This window comes from Budorcas taxicolor, chromosome 14 (genome assembly GCF_023091745.1).
Source record: "Budorcas taxicolor isolate Tak-1 chromosome 14, Takin1.1, whole genome shotgun sequence".
Lineage (NCBI taxonomy): Eukaryota > Metazoa > Chordata > Mammalia > Artiodactyla > Bovidae > Budorcas > Budorcas taxicolor.
The window spans coordinates 94,364,319-94,385,722 of NC_068923.1; the positions used below are offsets into that span (position 1 = coordinate 94,364,319).

Below are 21,404 nucleotides of genomic sequence, written 5' to 3' on the forward strand. Positions count from 1 at the left end.
CAGCAGCTAGACAGTAAAATCCTAAAGGAAGAAATGGTCCCAGGAGGAATAATTATATTTCTTTAGTCTCTTTTCCTCTATGTTGAAAAGGAATAAAATTCCTTCCCAAGATATTCCACAGGCTACAGTCTAATAACATCACTTAAACTTGGTTTCATATCGCAGCCTTTAATGACATCTCTCTTTTTTGTTTTTAATCACAAAAGTCTGTCAAGTCTGAACCCAAATGTGGGTCCCATTCTCTGTCATAACTTGATTTTCATGATCCTCTAGGAGCTATCTTCCATTCGAGTCAGGGAAGACTGACAAATACACCCTGATTGTGCCTAGATATGTGCCAGGTAAATCGAATCACATGACGCTGGCTCTTTGTTGTTTAATCACCAAGTCGTGGACCCCATGGACCGTAGCCCGCCAGGCTCCTCTGTCCATCGGATTCTCCAGGCAAGAATGCTGGAGTGGGTTGCCGTTTCCTCCTCCAGGGGATCTTCCCGACCCAGGAATTAGACCCGGGTCTCCTGCGCTGCAGGCGGGTTCCTTACCACGGAGCCACCTGGGAAGCCTGGCATCCCCTTGCGGTTAGGACGGTGCCAGTCACCTTCCGGGGCCTCGGAGTCCGTCATCGGGCTCTTTTGGTGGAAACACCATCTCCAGCCTGCTTCGCTTGCGGCTCCACTGGCCTCAGGCTGGGCAGCTGCTTCCTTGGTTTCCATTCAAGCTTCAGATTCAACGTCAGCTTTTCAGAGAAGCCTTCTTTAAACACCTTGTCTTCCTCCAGTTACTCTTTATCGTATCACCCTGTCTTGTCTTTTCAAGGTGTAACCCTCATCCGAACTGGATAATAGTACCTAATAGGTTATCATTTGTCTCCAGTAGAACCTTGTCTGCCTTTAACTGCTGTCTTCCTGGCCCTTTCGTAAGTGCTGGGAGCACACGTGTTGCCTGGCCCAGTGAGCTGGTGCTTCTGGAGAAGGCTGAGGAGCTTACTCGTTGCACACGGGCGCTGTACGCCCACACCTCTCATACCCGGTACCGCTTTTATTGTTCTTACAGGTCTGGAAAGGGGAGTGGGAAATGTCCTCCCCCCTTGCAAATGAGGAACCTGAGGCCCACTTAGTCCCTTTCTCAAGGTCACCAAGCTTGGGAATGCCACAGCTAGCCTTAAATCTGGTCTCTTTGCCCCAAACTCCTAATAATGTTTCCTGTTGCATTATTTCAAAAAATACAAGCCCATGGGGCAGAGCTCAGCAGATGGCCTGTGTGTGTTAATCGCTCAGTCGAGCCCGACTCTTGGCAACCCCGTGGACTGTTGCCCGCCAGGCTCCCCGGTCCTTGGAATTCTCCAGGCAAGATCACTTGAGTGGGTTGCCATGCCCTCCTCCAGGGGATCTTCCAGACCCAGGGATCAAACCCAGGTCCCCTGCATTGCAGGCAGCTTCTTTAGCATCTGAGCCACCCGGGGAAGTGGGAGATGATATCATCCAACAAAACCTCAACCCCCTGTGGGCTGCTCAGTGGTTCTTAACCTTCCCTGTGTCTTGTGTGGGGAATTTGTGTTCAGTTCAAGATGAGTTGTTGAGGTGGTCACACGTCCACCTGCCTTTGCTTGCAGAAGGTCAAATAAATAATGCGTGTTCTTGGCACCAGCCCCTCACCTAGGCCAGGACTGATCTTGCGGGGTCATCCAAGTGAAGGATGTAAAAAAAAAAAAATGGACGTCTGCTAGTTTAATCAAACACTTATCTGAGCAAACCATTCAGCCTTCAGACTGTGAAGGCATTTGAGCCATATTTACAAATAAGAAACAAAAGATATCCTTGCTCTTTTCTGGTAAGTTTTGTTTCTTTTTTCCTGGTGGGAATAATTAAATCCTGTGAGAAATGGTATTCAAGTTTTCATGCAGCCTCGTGCCAGCTCTCACAGGGATTCCAAGACTCCTGGCTTCTCCTCGTGTTTCCTGCTGTTATGAATTGATGGATGTGGATGTGTGGGGCCTCTTTTCACTGTTTGTTTGTTTCTTTGTGTGTTTATATGGAGACAGAACCATCTGAGTCACAGTAAGAAATTAGTGGTCATTGTGTTCTTTTTTTCCTCCTTTCAAAAATTCCTATTTCTCATATAAAAGAAAAATGTCAAAATCCTGCTTTTTTTGGTCTTTCCTCCCCATGGCCACAAAGCCTGTATATTTCATGGAATTTGCCTCCTAACCAAGAGAAGCCAAGTTGGCCTCCCAAATTCCTAATTAATTTGCCAAGACCGTTTGGGCGCTGGAGTAGCAAATGGTGGGATGACTGCCAACACGTGTGAAGAAAGCTTGTGTGAAGGAAGCTCGTGTGAAGGAAGCTCGAGTGAAGGAAGCTCGTGTGAAGGAAGCTCGTGTGAAGGAAGCTCGTGTGAAGGAAGCTCGTGTGAAGAAAGTTGTGCACCGTGGGGTAAGGCAGCTCCTTTGCAGTTGAGCCCGGGAAGGCTGGGCGTGCGGGCGTGCTGGGCTGTGCTCAGCCGACTGGGAGCAGAAGGGCCAGTGCTTTGCTCACCCGGGCCTGGTGGGCAGGAGGGTCTGCGGCTCTGGCTGTGGGGAGCCTGCGTGCCTCGGGGCCTCAGCTCAGACCTCCTTTCTGCTCCCTGCCCTCCCTGCTCGCCCTGGAGAAGACAGGGCAGCTCCGCAGTTCTGTGTTCACTTCGTCTTTCTCGGCCACCTGCCGTCATGTCAGGCCTGGCTGGGATTTATGGTCTGGAGAGGGAGAGAGACCACCACCCCAGAACTCCACTCCGGAGTGTATAAACAGAGGTGCGGGGACAAACAGGGGGCCTGACTTCTCCTCTGTGTGGGCCAGCGGGGCACAACAAGGCGCACGTCCCCAGGGGAGGGTGCTTGAGCTGAGACCCAAAGTATGAGTAGAGACTGGGGCTCCGTGGAGGTCCAGCGGTTCAGGCCACTTCCAGGGAAGCGGGCACAGGTTCGATCCCTGCTTGGGGAACTAAGAGCCCACACGCCCTGTGGCATGGCCAGAAAAAAACCCACACACACCAAGAATGGGTAGAACTCAGGTAGACCTAAGTATAGCTGCACGTGTGTGCACATGCATGCACCCGCTCACGCCCATGGTTGCAGTGTGTTCACATGTGCAGGCGTGTGTACACATACACACACGGAGAGTTTATTCCATAAAGCAGAAACTCAGAGTGGAGCCGTTACCGGGGGCAAGAGCAGGGGGGGAAGGACAGTTTGGGAGTTTGCGGAGGATGTGTACACACTGCTGCATTTAACGTGGGCAAGACCTACTGTGCGCTTGGGGAGCCCTGCTCAGGGTCACGTGGCAGCCCGGATGAGAGCGGAGTCTGGGGGAGAGGGGTGCGTGGGTGTGCACGGCTGAGTCCGGTGCTGTCCGCCTGACCCTGTCCCAGCACTGTCAACAGCTGTACTCCAGCGTGAGACAAAAGTGAAGAAGGCACGGGTGCCTGCTGGGACCTGCCTGCACCGCTAAGGGCGTATGGGGAGGAAGGGCGGCCGTGAGTTAGAGCAGCGCCTCTCAGCCTGCTATTTGTGGCTCAGTGGGTAAAGCGTCTGCCTCCAATGCGGGAGACCCGGGTTCGATCCCTGGGTCAGGAAGATCCCCTGGAGCAGGAAGTGGCAACCCACTCCAGTACTCTTGCCTGGAGAATCCCATGGACGGAGAAGCCTGGTGGGCTACAGTCCACGGAGTCGCAAATAGTCGGACACGACGGAGCGACTTCACTTGTCCTTTTAAGGAGCATTTGACAGACGTTTTCCCCTTAATCCTCTCTCTCTCCGTAAAATGTAGAGCCCACAGGCGGCTGTAGGCCTGTCCACGGACTGTCTGTGTGTACGGATGTGTGTGTGCGGGCTTCGCACATGAAAGAGGAAGCCTGGTTTTCAGACTCCAGGCGGCAGTTCTTTACCCCTTTGGGAACTAGGTCACCCCCAGTGGAAATGCGTGAGTTGGAGGGGGGAGGTTAAGAGATTTATAAAGCGGGAGTTTGAGTTGAGTCATAACTTCCGTGTGACCGAGGACACAGCCTGTAAGTACAGGCCCTGCAGAGCCGCCGAAGGTGCGCCCCTGCGTGGCGCCTGGCACCGAGCGTTCCCGGCCTCCGCGGGGCCAGGGGCGGCCGCTCCCGGTTCCGTCTGCAGAGACCAGCGCAGGCTTTAGCGTCGGGCAGACCCCAGGCCTGCCCGGGCCTCTGCTCTCCTGGCTGAGGCCCGTGTGGAGCCTCCTCCGGCTCCGGAGAGGCGGCTGCCGCCTGCCCGAGGCCTGACTGCACCCTGGCCCGCGGGGCGGGTGCGAGGCCCTCTCCAGTCCGGGGTCCTTCCCGCTTCCCGGGGCTCCAGCCGTCCGCTCGGAGTTGCCGTTTTCCTTCTGCCGGTTCCTCCCACGTCCCCCGTGTTTCTGTCCTAAGCGTGTCTGGAAACCCGCGTGAGCGCGTGCAAGGCGCCAGCCGTGCCCGACTCTGGACCCCGTGGGCTGCAGCCGCCAGGCCCCCTGCCCACGGGGCTTTCCGGGAGGACACTGCAGGGGTCCCGCGCCCTCCTCCAGGGCGTCTCCCCGACCCAGGAGCGCTCCTCGTCAGCAGGCGGCTTCTTCACCTGGGAAGCCCCCTGAGGCTGCAAGGCCCTTTCTGAACGCTGTCACCCGGCGAGCCTACCCCAGCCTTTCCGAAACCTCCCAGAAACTGACACACGTACACAGTGTGTAAATAGATAGCTAAGGAGAGCCTCCTTACAGCGCAGGAGCTCGGTGCTCCGTGCTCACTAAATGGAAGGCCGTCTAAAACAGAGGGATCCTGCAGGCTCAGGGGCAGGGGAGTGTGTGTACCCGTGGCTGATCCATGTTAAGGTATGGCAGAAACCCACACAGTATGGTAATTATCCTTCAGTTAAAAGTAAATAAATTTTTAAGAAGAGGGATATGTGCATACCTATGACTGACTCACTTTGCTGTACAGCAAGAATCTAATATAACATCATAAAACAACTATACTCCAATAGAAATTAATTTTTTAAAAATCCCCGAGAAGATTCCCGGAAGTCATGTCTGGCTTCTCCTTCCTTCCATCTGATCCATTACATCACCTTCATCTTGTGGTCCATCCTGTGTTCACTGAAGGCTCAGATTGCTTGCTTGGGTCATGGAGTGCACAGCTTGGGTGTCAGACACCAAATGTTTGAGTCCCAACTTCACGCCTTCCATAGGACCCAGGATAACGACTTAAAATCTAAGCCTGAACACCTTTTTTTTAAAAATTTCATCAAGGTATCGTTGATGGGCAGTATTATTTAAGTTTCAGTTGTGCAGCATAGTGGTTAACAATTTTTACAACTTTCCTGGTGACTCAGTGGATAAGAACCCACCTGCCCGTGCAGGGGACTCAGGTTCGGCCCCTGGTCCGGGAAGCTTCCACACGCCACAGAGCTTGCAGTACAACTCATGAGGCCCGAGCTCTGCCTCCGCGAGGCGAAGCCCTCACCCCTCAAGGAAGAGTAGCTCCCGCTTGCTGAAACTAGAGAAAGCAGTGAAGACCCAGCGCCGCTGAAAACCAATTCACTTAGAAACAGCTGGTAAAGGTGGTCCTCCATTTGTAGCTGTTACAAAAGATTGGCCGCTTTCCCTGTGTTGTACTATAGATCCCTGTGGCTTGTTTATTTATTTTTAATCTTGATGTATTTGGCTGTGCTGGGTCTTAACCACCGCCTGCAGGCTTGTCCGTCTTCATTATGGCTTGCAGGGGTCTGCGGGATCTTAGGTTGTGGAGTTTGGACACCTAGTTGCAGCATGTGGGAGCTAGTTCCCTGACCAGGGATCGAACCCAGGCCCCGGAGCTGGGAGCATGGAGTCTTAGTCACGGCGGCACCAGGGGGGCCCCGGCTTATTTATTTTATACATAGTAGTTTGTGCCTTTTAATCCCCTGCCCCTGTCTTGCCCCTTCTTGCTTAAATTCTTCACCTGCCACATGACCCTTATAATAGTTGCAGTTCAACGAGGTGTGACCCGGCGCGGTAGCTGGCTCACAGTAAACAGCAACTGTTTGTAGGTGTCATTTATTATGTTGCTTGTTAGAATCTCTGTGTTGTTCTGTGTCTTCTGGCTGACTCTGGCTTAGGTAAGTTTATGTTTACAAACACATATCACAAGGTAACCAAACAGTAGCCAGAATAGGGTATCGTGGGAACCAGCGTCGATGTGATCACATGTTTCTGCCGTATTTCAGCATGCCAGTGCAATCCTTTCACTCCCTTAGAAACGCCAGAGCTCCGTTTCTCATCTTAAAATGGCAGTGTTGACTGCTTGGTGGTGTGACTGTGAGAACGAGTAAGAAGTGTGTATGAAGTATCAAGCCCCTTGCCTGTCACATGACAGCTATTTCTTGAGCATCAGCTAACATATTTCATCAAATATAAGATGCATAGGACGTAAGATGTGACCCGATTTCAGAGTTTATTAAAGGTGCATCTGAAAATAAGCGGTTACTGGCATTGCATCAAATTCCAGTCCCACGGATGGCTATGCCTGTACCAGTGGGTTTGTTTTCGTTTTCTGTTAATCTGGGTTGGGAAGACCCCCTGGAGAAGGGAATGGTAACCCACTGCAGTATTCCCGCCTGGAGAATCCCATGAACAGAGGAGCCTGCTGGGCTACAGTCCATGGGGTCTCAACAGAGTTGGACACAACTGAGTGGCAAACACACACACACAAGCTTTTTCACGTTGAGGTGAAACTAAGCACTTTTATTCGCAGCTGTGGGAAAGGGGATCTTTCAGAAGCCACAGGACGGCAGCGTCTGGACGCGTCTCAGCATCGTCCTGCGCTGCTCCTGGGTCGGTCTGCTGTGGGACTCAGTGCCGGCTTCTTGTTTCTGTTGCTGCTTGCTTACTTTTGGTTGTGCTGGGCCTTCGTGGCTGCGCGCCGGCTTCCTCTGGCTGCAGCGCGCCGGCTTTCTCTGGCTGCAGCGCGCCTCCTCCTTGCAGGGCTCCTCTTGTTTGGAGAACAGGCTTGAGGTGCACGGGCTTTAGCAGCTGTGACACTCCATGGTGTGTGGCGTCTTCCCAGACCCGGGGTCAAGCCCACGACCTCTGCGTTGGCAGATGGATTCTTACCGAGCGCCCCACCCGGAAGCCCTCACACTGGCTTTCTTTGCTCTCTGTCTCAGGAAACGGAAGGGCAACTGCCGGGACATGCACAGCCTGGACCCCCTCAGTCCTTCACAGATAGATGGGAACTCGATCTTTCTGTGTGTGCTGTGCCTAGTCGCTCAGTCGTGTCTGACTCTCTGTGACCCCACAGACTGTAGCCCTCCAGGCACCTCTGTCCATGGGATTCTCCAGGCAAGAGTACTGGAGTGGGTTGCCATGCCCTTCTCCAAGGGATGTTCCTAACCCAGGGATCAAACCCAGATCTCCCGCATTGCAGGCGGATTCTTTACCAGCTGAGCACCAGGGAAGCCAGTTTTTCTGGGTCCTAACTACATAGTATGAGGCCAGCTCCTGTCAGCCCTCTACAGGTCTCTTCAAAACCAGGTAACCCCGAGCCTGCCTCCAGGTGTAAAGTCAGGGGCCTCCCCAGACTGGCCTATATCTGCTAGAAATTCAAAGCTGTCCCAACCAGGGCTGGACATTCTTCTACAAAGCTGTACTCCTGGATTCACCCACGACCAATCCAAGTGTCATGGGGAGTAAAGATAAATATGGTAAAGTAGTTCCTGTCTCTGCAAGTGTGTGACGTACAGAAGATTCCACAGTGTAAGGTGGTATATCAGTTACAGTTAGCTTCCTTTATGAGCTATGTGAAACCTTGGAAACAGTGGTTGAGATTAGTATTTCTTTGCCACATAAAAGCTGAAAGAAAGTTAGTTTAAGACCGAGATATGTCGCTGTGGTCTGTGTTCTCACTTTGTTCACTTTCCATTCCCAGCCCCACCTCAGGGTCTAGGATGGCTGCTGTCACGCCAGCCATTAGGCTTACATTCCAGCTCTCCATAAAGTCAGAAGGGCAGCAGAAGGGCACTATTCCTCCCTTCAAGATTCTTCCGAGAAGTTGCACACACCGCTTCTGTTTATATCCCACTGACTAGAACATAACCACATATGGCCACACCTAGCTGCAAGGGAATCTGGGAAATGTTGAGTCTACTCTGGGCGACTCTGATGGATTCAAGTGTGTTCTGGTCCTGAACGAAAAGATATATTGAAGTCCTAACTCCCAGTACCTAAGAATGTGACTTTATTTGGACATAGGATCTTGAAAGAGGTAATCAAGTTAAGATGAGCTCATTAGGCCTTCCTCCAGTTTGGCTGGTTTTTACTTATAAAAAGGGGCTGTTTGACATAGATCCACACAGAATAAAGATAGTGTGAAGACACGTGTGGAGAAGATGGCCATGTGATGGCGAGGGGTGTATCTACACGCCGAGGATTGCCAGCAAACATCGGATGCTGGAGGGTGCAAGGAGGCAGTCTCCTACAGAGCAGGAGAAAGCGCGAGGCCCCGCGGGCACCGTGATCCCACCCTCCCAGCCTCCAGAAGGAGGGGTCTCCTACAGAGCAGGAGAAAGCGCGAGGCCCCGCGGGCACCGTGATCCCACCCTCCCAGCCTCCAGAAGGAGGGGTCTCCTACAGAGCAGGAGAAAGCGTGTAGCCCTGTGGGCACCGTGATCCCACACTCCCAGCCTTCAGAAGGAGGGGTCTCCTACAGAGCAGGAGAAAGCGCGAGGCCCCGCGGGCACCGTGATCCCACCCTCCCAGCCTCCAGAAGGAGGGGTCTCCTACAGAGCAGGAGAAAGCGTGTGGCCCTGTGGGCACCGTGATCCCACACTCCCAGCCTCCAGAAGGAGGGGTCTCCTACAGAGCAGGAGAAAGCATGTGGCCCTGTGGGCACCGTGATCCCACACTCCCAGCCTCCAGAAGGAGGGGTCTCCTACAGAGCAGGAGAAAGCGTGTAGCCCTGTGGGCACCGTGATCCCACACTCCCAGCCTTCAGAAGGAGGGGTCTCCTACAGAGCAGGAGAAAGCGCGAGGCCCCGCGGGCACCGTGATCCCACCCTCCCAGCCTCCAGAAGGAGGGGTCTCCTACAGAGCAGGAGAAAACGTGTGGCCCTGTGGGCACCGTGATCCCACACTCCCAGCCTTCAGAAGGAGGGGTCTCCTACAGAGCAGGAGAAAGCGCGAGGCCCTGTGGGCACCGTGATCCCACACTCCCAGCCTCCAGAAGGAGGGGTCTCCTACAGAGCAGGAGAAAGCGTGTAGCCCTGTGGGCACCGTGATCCCACACTCCCAGCCTCCAGAAGGAGGGGTCTCCTACAGAGCAGGAGAAAGCGTGTGGCCCTGTGGGCACTGTGATCCCACACTCCCAGCCTCCAGAAGGAGGGGTCTCCTACAGAGCAGGAGAAAGCGTGTAGCCCTGTGGGCACCGTGATCCCACCCTCCCAGCCTCCAGAAGGAGGGGTCTCCTACAGAGCAGGAGAAAGCGCGAGGCCCCGCGGGCACCGTGATCCCACCCTCCCAGCCTCCAGAAGGAGGGGTCTCCTACAGAGCAGGAGAAAGCGTGTAGCCCTGTGGGCACCGTGATCCCACACTCCCAGCCTCCAGAAGGAGGGGTCTCCTACAGAGCAGGAGAAAGCGCGAGGCCCTGTGGGCACCGTGATCCCACACTCCCAGCCTCCAGAAGGAGGGGTCTCCTACAGAGCAGGAGAAAGCGTGTGGCCCTGTGGGCACTGTGATCCCACACTCCCAGCCTCCAGAAGGAGGGGTCTCCTACAGAGCAGGAGAAAGCGTGTGGCCCTGTGGGCACCGTGATCCCACACTCCCAGCCTTCAGAAGGAGGGGTCTCCTACAGAGCAGGAGAAAGCGTGTAGCCCTGTGGGCACCGTGATCCCACTCTCCAGAAGGAGGGGTCTCCTACAGAGCAGGAGAAAGCGTGTAGCCCTGTGGGCACCGTGATCCCACACTCCCAGCCTTCAGAAGGAGGGGTCTCCTACAGAGCAGGAGAAAGCGTGTGGCCCTGTGGGCACTGTGATCCCACACTCCCAGCCTCCAGAAGGAGGGGTCTCCTACAGAGCAGGAGAAAGCGCGAGGCCCCGCGGGCACCATGATCCCACCCTCCCAGCCTCCAGAGCTACGAGGCGGTGAATCTGCATGCCTGATGCACGTGGGTGCCCTGTGGGTCCGCTGGTAGAACAAGCGAGGCCCCTGTGCTCGTGGAGCTTCAGGTCCAGAGATGAGGCAGATGGTAATTCTTCACTCAGATATTTAATTACAAGCTGTGGTGTATCTGTTTGGTAGGAATGTGACTGGGAGCAAGACTTGAGGTCTCAAATACACATTTTTGTAAGTTTGCACGTTTCATTCATTTTCCAAATTCCATGCTCAAGATTGCAAAGTCATGTGCTGAGCCTGCCATTTGCCTTTAGAGCCTCTCACTTCTACTCATGAATGTTTTTCTGCCAGATAAAGTCAACTACTGTTGGTGTGGCGGCTACAGCTTGCCGGTCTCCCAGGAGAGCCTGTGGGGGAGGGGCGATGGTGGGAGCCGAGTCGGGAGGACACTCGTTTGGCAGAGGCTCGGCCCTGGGACGGGAATCACGCGGCTGAGCTGATTGCATGCCCTGTTTTCCACATTCTTGTCCCTCCTCCAGTCTCTTCCATCTCAGTGAACATCGCTACTGTCCGCCCAGTTGCCGAGGCCAGAAATCTGGAAGTCATGCCTGCCTTTCTTTCCCCTCCAATTCCAGATGCTTGCAGAATGTAGCTCAGCTGCCTCTGTTTCTCTTTGTTCTCCCAAATCCAAGCCACTGTCTCCTCCCAGCAGCATTGCTGTGGCCCTGACTGGCCTCCTTACACCTACCCTTTTTTCCTTTACACTTAAGAAATTTTTTTCAAGGTTTTGGCTGCTCTGGGTTGCCGCACAGACGTTCTCCAGCTGCGGCGAGCAGGGGCTTTTGTGTAGCTGCAGTGCCCGAGCTTTGCGTTGCGGCGGCGGCTCTGGTCACAGCACGGGCCCCAGGGCACGGAGCCACAGGCGCTGTGGCGTGTGGGCTCGAGGCTCATGGGGCCTTCCTGGACCAGGCGTCAAACCGGAGTCCCTTGCACTGGCAGGCAGCCTCCCAACCCCTGGACCAGCAGGGAGGCCCACTTACACCCACTCTTGCAGCCTCGTCATTCATTCTCTGCCCGGCAGCCGAGGCAGCCGGGTTCTGCCGCTCCCCTGCTGGACGGCTTTGGGATCATGTTGGGGTCAGGGTCAACTCTCAGAGGGTCACCTCAGCCTCCAGGTCCCAGGCGATCTGACCTCTGCTTGGCTTTCAGACCTTCTCTCCTGGCCTCCTTCCTCTTTGCTCATCTCCATCACCACATTTTAGTTCCTCAAGCCAGTGGTTGCTTTCTCTCCATAAGAAAGTGAAAGTCCCTCAGTCGTGTCCAAGTCTTTGTGACCCCATGGACTGTCCATGGAATTCTCCAGGCCAGAACACTGGAGTGGGTAGCCTTTCCTTCTCCAGGGGATCTTCCCAACCCAGAGATTGAACCCAGGTCTCCCACATTGCAGGCGGGTTCTTTACCAGCTGAGCCACCAGGCAAGCTTGCATTCGCTGTTTCTTCCACGTAGAATTCTCTTTGCTTGGCTCCTTATCTTTGACACCTCACTTTACACACTTCCTCCTCCTCAGTTCGGCTGGGAAGCCTTTTTTCCTTTGTCTGTGTCTCGCTACTCAGCACGTGGGATCTAGGTTCCCCAATCAGGGATCAAGGCTGCACCGTAGGGGACGTGTGGTCTCAACCACTGGACCACCAGGGAGGTCCCGGGAAGGGAAGTTTTCGTAGCGTTCCTGCCCACATCTCATTGGCTGAGATTGTCCTGTTCAGCCACTGCAGAGGGGGCTGGGGATTTGAGTGTTCGGTCTTCTACCTTTCCTAGGGCGAGAGAGAGTGGACGGAATGAGGTGAGCTGAACCAGACCGACAGTGTGTGCCGGAGCCCCTGCCGCTCTCAGAGCGCCCTGCTTATTTCCTTCACAGTTGCGTCTGTGTTTTCCTCGATCCCTTCCAGGACGCATGCTCTACGAGGGCAGGGATAATAGCTAACCCTTTTTTTTTCGCTACGTGCGCATTGAGTGTCTGTTAGAGTCAGTAAATTAACATCTGTGGGTAGAGACGGTGGAGACCCTACTTCAAGCAACATCACCGCTTTACTAGACTAAAAAGCTTCTTAGAGCGGCAGGCGGACAGTGGAGCTTCATTCTAACACCTACCACACACCACGTGACACTTAACAGGTGCTCACCGTTATCTTTTAAATCTCAATTAATTGATTCCATTTATTCACGGTCAAATAAATAATTGGGAGTCCGTTCCCGAAGCTCTGTAATTATTTTCTAAGACAGAGAGACAAATATAAGGTGTCCCGCAGACCAGCGGCGGCCATATAATTCATACGAAAATCGCGGGCGTCTGGCCAGCTACAGAGTCGGTGCCCATGTTTGTCTGCTAAATGAATTTGAAAATGGATGTCCAGACAACGTATTAGTTATTTCAGATAATGAGGCAGACGGCACTGCATGTAGCTGTATAGAACGGAAGTCCTTCCGTTTAACATTCTGGGGCACCCGTCCGGTCCTTTCAGCAGATATGGTGGAGAACTTGTGAAATCAGTTCTAAGATCAATTAAAGCCACATTGGTTGAATGATATTACGTGATGAGAACCGTGCTGGGTTATCTCTGCTTGATCACTGACAACAGCAATTCTGGACAGAGGGATTGTCTCCATTTTTACAGATAGGAAAAAAATGTGGTTCAGAGGGTTAAGCACTTTGCCTGAGGTTAAGATTTGTGTATGAATTCGCGTGCCTGGCTCTGGACCCTGTGCTTTGGAACCATTCTTGTAAATGTGTGGAACTGATTATATCAAGAGAAAAAATTAGCCAAAACTGCCCTTACTGCGTCTTAGGGGCTTAGCTGACCCTGTGGACAGAGGATAATACTGCGTTTCGGTCGGCGCTGCCCTGGCTCTCGCTGTGAAACCGTGTCCTCCAGGAACATGGCCGTGATGGACGGCATTCTTGTGAGCTAAGAAATTCAAATGAATAAAAGGCTTGACAGTACAAGCTTGAGCTTTGAAAACTAGAAAGAATGTGTCCATGTCTCCGAGCTTTGTGTATCCCAGGGATTCGAGCAGCCCAAAGCAGTTCATCTTTAGGCTGTAATATGACAGTATAAGCTGGGCTCCGGAACGAGTATGTTCAGCTGGTTGGAAGGCTGAAGGCATGAACCTTAGTGTCCCGTGACAGCAAGCGTAGATCCTGACGATGTAACCGTAAGGAGCCTCGCGCAGCGCCCGTACGAGGCACTGTCGGAAACCTTGCTCCACTCAGCGCTTCGGCACCTGCTTCCCTCCGCTGTCTGTCTGTCTGGCACTGGTCCGGCCCTCATTCTGGCTGAGCCCTGTCTTTAGATCTGTCTGCCTTTGCCTAAGGATCCATTTCCTGCTCCGTTTGTCATTCAGCCCCCGTGCACACACATCCTCCCCGTGGAACTGGAGAGCGGACCTTCAGAAGGCCTCCGGATCGGCAGGGACCCGGGCGGCTCTGGTCCCTGCAGGCCTCTCGGCCAGAGTAGACCTTGCTGGTCTTTCAGCATCACTTTCAAACCAGTTTGACTTCTGGGAGGGGAAGAAGCTGTCGAAGCGTTCAGTGGCCATTGGCTGGATATTCTTCTTGGCTGTCATCCAGGGTGGATCTATAAATGTGCTTGAAGTTCCCCATATAAGAATGTCTTTTGAATTTCCAACACCAATAGAAGTGTTATTTCCACTACCAGTAATCAGAAAGTTAGAGCTGCAAAGATTCCACTGGTTCTTAACATTATGTACGGGTCATATGCCTCTTTGAGAAAGTAGTGACAGCTGTGGGCATTTTTCCTAGAAAAAAAGGGCTGTGTGTGTGTATGCGAGAGAGAGAGAGAAGTGAGAGGCAGAATTACAGGTGTGCACAGTTTCACGCTGTTTATGGACCATCTGCCCTTGGACCCCAGGACCTGAACCTCCTGGTCTAACCTCCTGATTTTACAGGTAAGGGAAGTAAAGGCCACAGAAGTGAAGTGACTTAGGCAGGCTTAAGGAAGATAACCAGAACGAGGATCTGAGCATTCCTGACTGTGCTGTGAAATTGTGTGTGTGTGTGTGTGTGCGAGCGTGTGCGTGTGTGCACACGCGCACGCCCAGTTTGTATTATTTCCATCCCTTCTCTGCCCCACCCCTGCCATCATAGTCATTTCAGTAATTAATATGATCTGGCCTCTCGAGTTTATATTACGTTCAACTGTTTTTAATAGTAAAAATGAAAATACTTTGCTTTGGTTAAACATGGGTCAAAGAATATTACATTTCTCACAACTTCCTGAAACAGAGCTGAGCAAGTACTACTAACTCCTTTTTACATGTTGGAAAATCAAAGACCCAAGTTAAGTTTTTGCGAGCCAAGGACAGAGTGAATTCCAGCTCTTCTCATCCGTGGGTTCCAGCTAGGGGACGGGGCTTCTGTCTAATCCTTTTATTTAAAACGAGAAGCAGCAGGAACACGCAGGTCCTTGAGTGAATGCCCAGACCACTGTTCCTCAGCCTTCAGCGTCCCTCAGAATCACCTGGAAACCCCAACAACAATATCCAGAGGCAGGGACTCCCTGGTCTGGGGCGAGGCTGGGGCATCAGCACTTTTCAGAAACTCACAGGCGATTTCCCCGCGCAGCTGCCGAGTGAGGCGCACCACCCAGACCCTTGAAGGATGCGCTGGGCGCTGCCTCATCCTTCCGGTGCTTGGAAGAGAGGCCGTGCGGGCTCCATGCCGCAGGTTCCGGCGGAGCGCGGCCTTCCGTGGCTGCTCTCTGAGACACTGCAGAGGCGCGTGCGTGGTGTGCGTTCGGCACGGAGGTGTCTCCTTGCTGCTCATCGGTTCCGAGCATATCTGACTCATGATGTCACACTTCTCACGAAGCCGGACGGCAGCCCGCAGCCCCCTGACTGTGCCCGAGCCCCCGTGACGTCTGCGCCCAGCGCGGCAGCTTTGAATCGTTGCAGCTGGGCCTCGTGGCGTTCGGGAAGCCCGGCTCCCCGAGAGCCAGCCTCAGACACAGCTCTGCCCTGCGTCCCTCAGGAGGGATGGGCTTCCAGCCCGTTTGGATGATGAGGCTGCCACAGAGCTGCCCGGGCACAGCTGCGGTCCCGCAGCCTGGGAAGATTCCGACGCGTCCTGTTCTTTCTGAACGGCAGAAGTTTCTTTAAAAGAGAAGGAAAGTGTATTGCATACTGTCCTGAGGCAAGTTTAAGGCTGGTCTAAGGAGGCTGATTTCTTACGAATTCAAATACGCTTTGGGTATTTCGGTTTAAAATGTGGATTTTTCTCTGCCGAGGAGAAAATGTTTCCTTCCCCCTCCTTCGTGCTAGGCCTGCAGCCACCCAGATTTGGCTGCAGCTTGTGCTGAGTGAGGAAAAGCTAAAGCTCCCAGGGCAGGCGTTGAGATGCGGCTGTCTTGCTGGGGGGCGGGGAAGGCCAGCCATCTGCCCAGGAGGCCCCCAGAGCCCCCCGCTCTCAGATGAGAGAGAAAGCTGCCTTTGTCTGGGGCCGCGTGTGACCAGCTGCTGGACCTCGGTGGGGCCACAGTGGCCAACTGCACTGCGTTCTGGCCTGCATGTACCCACAGCTGGGCCGATGAGATCACGTTCCAGAATAATCAGGGCCAGGCACAGACCTCGTCTTTGTGGGCCCAGAGGTGGCATGGCCGCCTGCTGCCTTGGAGAGGTCAGGGGGCGGGGTACCAACTGTTCTTTGTGAGCTGAGTCACTCAGTGGCGTCTGACTCTTGGCAACCCCATGGACTGTAGCCCACCAGGCCCCTCTGTCCATGGGATTCTCCAGCAAGAATACTGGAGTGGGTGGCTGTGCCCTCCTCCAGGGGATCTTCCCAATGCAGGGATCGAACCCCATCTCTTATGTCACCTGCACTGGCAGGCGGGTTCTTTACCACTAGCGCCACCTGGGAAGCCCGAGGTGCCGTAGGCCATCCCCTTCCATGTCAGCTGGAACCCAGAGCTGTGCCTCTCAGACTCTGGGAAAGTGTGAGGCCACTCCCTGTCTCAGAGCTTCTGATGGTGTGGAGGTGGGATATATACGGAGAGAGCTGGGAAAAAATGCGTGTCTGTGGTTAGCTGTTCCATTTTGGGTTTTTGCTTGTTTTTGTTTTTAATTTCTGCGTCTGCACCAGCTCTTCTTTGCAGACGTGGGATCTCTGGTTGCAGTACCTGAGCCCTTAGTTCCCCAACCAGGGACGGAAGCCGGCCCCGCCAGGGAGCCTGGAGCCTTAACCTCGGGACCGGCAGGGAGGTCTCGGGCGCTCCGTCCTGCAGTCCTGAGTCCACGCCCGCCCCCACTGCACCATTCGCCGGCTCTGTGTCCCGACCCGCAGTGTGAGGCCTCACCCCACATGCTCAGTGCCCTGGGGCGTGTTCCGTCTCGTCTGGAGGCCAGCACCAGTGTCTCATCCGCATTAGCCGAGCCTCCGAGTCATTGCCCACCTTTGCCTTAAACCTGCCTCTTCTGTTGGTCCTCAGCTTCCCTTCACAGATCCTTCAGGCCTGTCTGTGCGGTCAGCTTCCATCTTCATGTCTCTGTCAGACTTCCGCTGCTGGAACCCCAGCTCTGACTCGTTCATCCTCTGTCTCAAGCCTGTGTGACTGCTCCTTTCTGACGCTTCTTTTAGAGGGTCTGGTGGTGGGTGAGAGGGTCCTTCTTGTGGGACTGGCAGTGGGCAGAGCAGAAAGATACAGGCTGGTGGCTGGGGCACCTGGGCAAGCTGGAAGCTGCCAGCCCTCCTGCGTTCCTCTCTCACCTCAAGGGCAACGGAGAACAGGCTGGAAGCCCGTTAGCGTCGCTGCGTGTGTGTTAATAACTGCTTCTCCCTGCTACTCATTTCCTTCTCCCTGGGCACTCCGTAAGTCCCTCGGTTGTTTATGGTTCCCAAATTGTCATTGCTGGTTGGGTGACTCCAGCTTTCTTTCCTGAAGGTTCTGGAATGGGATTATCAGGGAGGCTGGAGAAGAAATCCCTGGAGGACTGTGCGGGACCCTGGGAGGGGAAGATGCGCTGGAGAAGGGAGCAGCTCCCCACTCCAGTACTCGGGCCTGGGGAACTCCGTGGACTGTACGGTCCGTGGGGTCGCGGAGAGCCGGACACGCCGGGGTGTCCTCGCGTGTATGAGCTCACGGCCGGTGGGGTTGAAGCCGCTCTCCTTGGCCGGGGGCAGGGTCCAGTGCCGCACAGGGCAGGGCGGGCTGCACTCCACGGCGTCTCTGCAGGCCTGTCACCAAGGCAGCTGTGAGCCATGCCGGCTTGCACACCCGCCTTCCAGATGCCACACACATTTCTCTCGTGCTGACTCGACTCCAAGGCTGCCTTGGAGAGGGACTCTGGAAAATGGACTTCTTGCTTGGCCGAGTTGACACTGCGTAGCTCTGTTCCCTTGTTTATATGTATGCCCTTCCTAATAAGCGGCCCTCAGAATGTTCCTGGTACAAGTATGAGGCTGGGATGGGGAAATAAACGTGAGATCTGTCCAGTGAAGGAGAACGAGGTGCCCTCACAAGGGGTAGCTCCTCTGCCTGTGGTACTGGTGCCTGCTGTTGTGTGTGGAATTGAGTTGCACAGTCTAGAATGAGGCTGCTTTCACCATTGTCTCTGTGAGCAGAAACCCGCTCTGTCTTCTTCCGTCTGGCTCCTTGAGGCCGAGGCCCAGAATGGATGAAGTGTTCAAAGTAGGAGTCCTCAGTTTGGTCTTCTCTCTCCAAACTTCTAAGAGAACTGGTTCTGGCAAACTCGAGTTGTCCACATGACCTAGCTTATTTTGGCTACTTCGTGAAAGAAGCAATATGACCAGGCTGAATATGACCATCTGGAAAATGTTCCTGGAAGCATTTTTGAATGCCCAGAATGGAAGTCAGCTTTCCAGCGTTCGCCTATAATCACTTTCTTACATACAGGCTTAGTAAGAGTTTGGTCCTGGCTAAGAATCCAGTGGATTAGCCTTAGAAGTAAACACTCATGCAAGCTGACCGGGAGGGTAGACTGCTTAATGCAACTATGTCTGGTATGTCCTCTGGGCATGGTGGGAAGGAGGAGCCCGTCTCTGCTGGGCTCAGGCTGGCGCTACACCCGTTGCCTAAAGCGTGTTGTCTTTGTCACACAGTCCTACGAGCTGCAGATTAGCAGAGTCTTATCGTCGAGGCTGAAAGAGTGACTCAGAGCCTCTGCTTGTGCAACTCAGCAACAGAACGAAAAGCCAGATTCGCCCAGGTCTGCCTGGCTCCGGGGCCCTTAATCTTTCCATCGTATCACCGTGCTCTCGGCGCAGTTGGCGCTGTTTTCCTTCCTGCTCTTCAGCTCGTCCATCTGGCTAATCTTGGCAAAATGTGTTATCAGCTCTGCCAGGGGTTAGGCATTTCTCCGGGAATGGAGATATTGGAGGGACGCCCAGTCTTCAGATCCACACATTCTCTGGTCTGTGTGTGAGGCTTCCGAAGTGGACCTGCCCCGGAGTGTAACACGCCGGGCCGTGCCCTCTGTTTACCGCTGGATGGCGGGAGCCGGGAGGTGGCCGGCTTTCCTGCCCCAGCCCTGCACCACGTCGATGTGGAGCTCTCCTGACCCTTCGGCGCAAGTCCCTGAGCTGAGACGGTCTGGGGAGGGTGGTCAGCAGCCTCTTCTCTGCACGCACGGATTGCTGGGTCCTGAGTGCGGCCCCGGCCACCGGTGGAGTCGGGAAGGGGCTCCAGAGCAGAAGCATGGGCTCCGCTCCGCTCCCTGGGAGCTCTGCTGCCGCTAGCCTTCTCTAAGACTGTCTGAGGGCCTGGGTCCCGGATACCCTGCCCCCCAGGAGGTTGCTCCGTACTCAGTCCTGTTTGTGATCCTTTTGCTTTTCCCATCAAAACGCTACCAGCTCGCCAGTGGCCTGTGTATCTGCACAGAGTGCACACACACGCTCGCGCACATACGTTTTGTTCTCAGCCCGAATCAGAGCAGCAGCGCTCCTGAGAAAGAGCGGAGGAACCAGACCGGCCTCGCTCAGGAGCCCCTGGTCGCCCAGCGCCAAGGACTCCACACCCCGGTGCAGGGTCCGAACTCAACCCCTGGTGGAGACTGGGAGCCCGCAAGCTGTGCGGCTGGCCAAGTGAAAATATTAAAAACAAACGGAACACTAGACGCACTCGTACATGCTAGAAAATACCATCAGGGCACAGCAGAGCCCCCTTGTGATTAACATAATATATGAAAACACCTGGGAGCGGGGAGGGAGGCTCGAGACAGAGGGGACACGGGCACCCCTGTGGCTGATACATGCTGATACGGCAGAGGTCAACACAACATTGTAAAGCCATCATCCTCCAATTAAATAGATTTACGAAATAGATGAAAGACGCGTTGCGTTTGGGAAAACAAAGTTGAAATGCATGTTTTTGCATTACAAAAACGAATAACTTTATGAGTAACGTTAATGTGTTCTGTATCTCATTGAATCTGAACATCTTGGGTATATTAATTTTACATTTTAGTATAATTCAGAAAAAAGCGTAATAATTTCTGGGTGTCAAATGGCTAACGACAAACAGTCTAAGGGTAAAGTGCTAACTGAGTAAAGGTTTCTTGTGGAGGAAAGAATTCAGGGTCAGCGAGGAAGTGTGACCTGGAGCCTCTTAGCTTTGGCCGTCGGCTCCTGTGGGAGTGAATGCTTGTGGTCAGAGCGTGTCTCCCACTGGTGGAAGACCCAGTCTGCAAAGAGGGGGCGTTCTGGGGAGCTTCGCGTGTCCACCGGGCTGCCAGCTGCGTGTGGGAGGAGCGGCGGCGTGATGCCGGCGCGTCTCCTGCCGCGTGAAGGCTCCCGGGCGGCAGACGCCTCCCGCAGAGCCGGACGTCCCCGGAGTCCGGGCTTATCGGCGCCTGCGTTGCTTCTCTTCAGTTCCCTGAACCTGGGCAAACCACCGGGCCCAAAGCGTGCTGTCTTTAGCTCAAGCAGACCTGGGACGCGGTCCCCGGGCAGTCACGAGGCGGGGGTGGGGGTGTCGGAACGGCCAGTGTGGACCGCAGACCCTCTGTCAGCCTGGCCCGCGTCTCAGAGCATGGCCGGGAAGGCGCGCGTTCATCCTGACTCTGGGAGCCCAGGCCCTCTGGACCGACCGCGAGCTCCTCACGGCCGAACCCCCAGCGGGGCGTCACGACCACCCCCACCCCCGAAGCCGCGCGGAGTGGACCAAGGCCGGCCTGGGTCTGAAACACACCTTTGGCTGCTCTGGGCTGGAAGGGAGCAGATTCTTTTTGAAACCAGCAAGCACTTCGAGTTTTTCCATTGGCAACAAAAGTTCTTTAGCTGGTTTTTGTTGTCCTTGTTGTGTTGTGGGAGAAGTTTCCGTTGGCAACGAAAGTCCCTTAGCTGGCTTTTGTCGTCCTTGTTGTGTTGTGGAAGAAGCTGTTCTTGCGCACGTTGGTGTTCCTGCAGGGCTAACTGTGGAGTCTGCTCTCCGGGGACTCCGCAGAGCCTCATGGCCTCTGAGAAGGCTTGGAGCGCAGGGGAAGGCTGGAATTCCCTGGAGAGCGGCCCCTGTGTTTATCTGAGAGCCGGAGCTCTGCCTGCTCCCCCGCGAGCCACTCCCCAGCCAGCTGCATGCTTGGTGGAGAGATTTATGGAACGGAACCTACAGCTGCAAGTTTTCTTTTTCCTTTTTTCCAGGAACAGTGTTAAACGCTGTCAGAGCTGTTATGCAATAAGCGTAGACACACACCTGATTTCCTCCAGGAACGTCCAAAACTCCTGAGTAGCATCCTTGTTGAATCTGACCGTTTATAGACATAAAGCTTTCTGTGGATGGAAAGAATCTTGCAGTAGATGTAACTGCCGTCTTGACGCAGCTTGTGTCTCCAGTGCTCTGTTCAAGGACCAGCCGTGAGTCTAGTTAAACACTGTAGGACTACTTCAGTTCTGAAAGTGAAGTCGCTCAGTCGTGTCCGACTCTTTGGGACCTCATGGAATGTAGCCTACCAGGCTCCTCCCTCCATGGGATTCTCCTGGCAAGAGTACTGGAGTGGGTTGCCATTTCCTTCTCCAGGGGATCTTCCCGACCCAGGGATCGAACCAGGGTCTTCTGCATTCCAGGCAGACGCTTTAACCTCTGAGCCACCAGGAAGCAACTTTATTAAAGTGAACATCTCAGGGACAGGAGCAGAGATTCTTCTAACTGAATCCCACTGTTCTGCTTACTTTAAAATTATGCTGATTATTTACAGTGGCTTATGGATTCTTTATCCTTATGGAGTTCTGTTGGATTGGGAAACTTTTTCTCTTACCACCCTGTGGGGTTTTT

At 54.1% G+C, this 21,404-nt stretch overlaps 1 protein-coding gene and 1 non-coding gene across 3 annotated transcripts in view; one reads left to right on the top strand and one right to left on the bottom strand.

The window, feature by feature from the left end:
• The window catches only part of DEPTOR (DEP domain containing MTOR interacting protein), a 162,973-nt gene that overhangs the window by 123,388 nt on the left and 18,181 nt on the right, over nt 1-21,404 (top strand). The gene's annotated exons all lie outside the window — the stretch shown is intronic.
• On the bottom strand, nt 21,155-21,227 carry TRNAS-GGA (transfer RNA serine (anticodon GGA)). Its single transcript has one exon. It is a non-coding gene; the product is annotated as a tRNA-Ser (tRNA).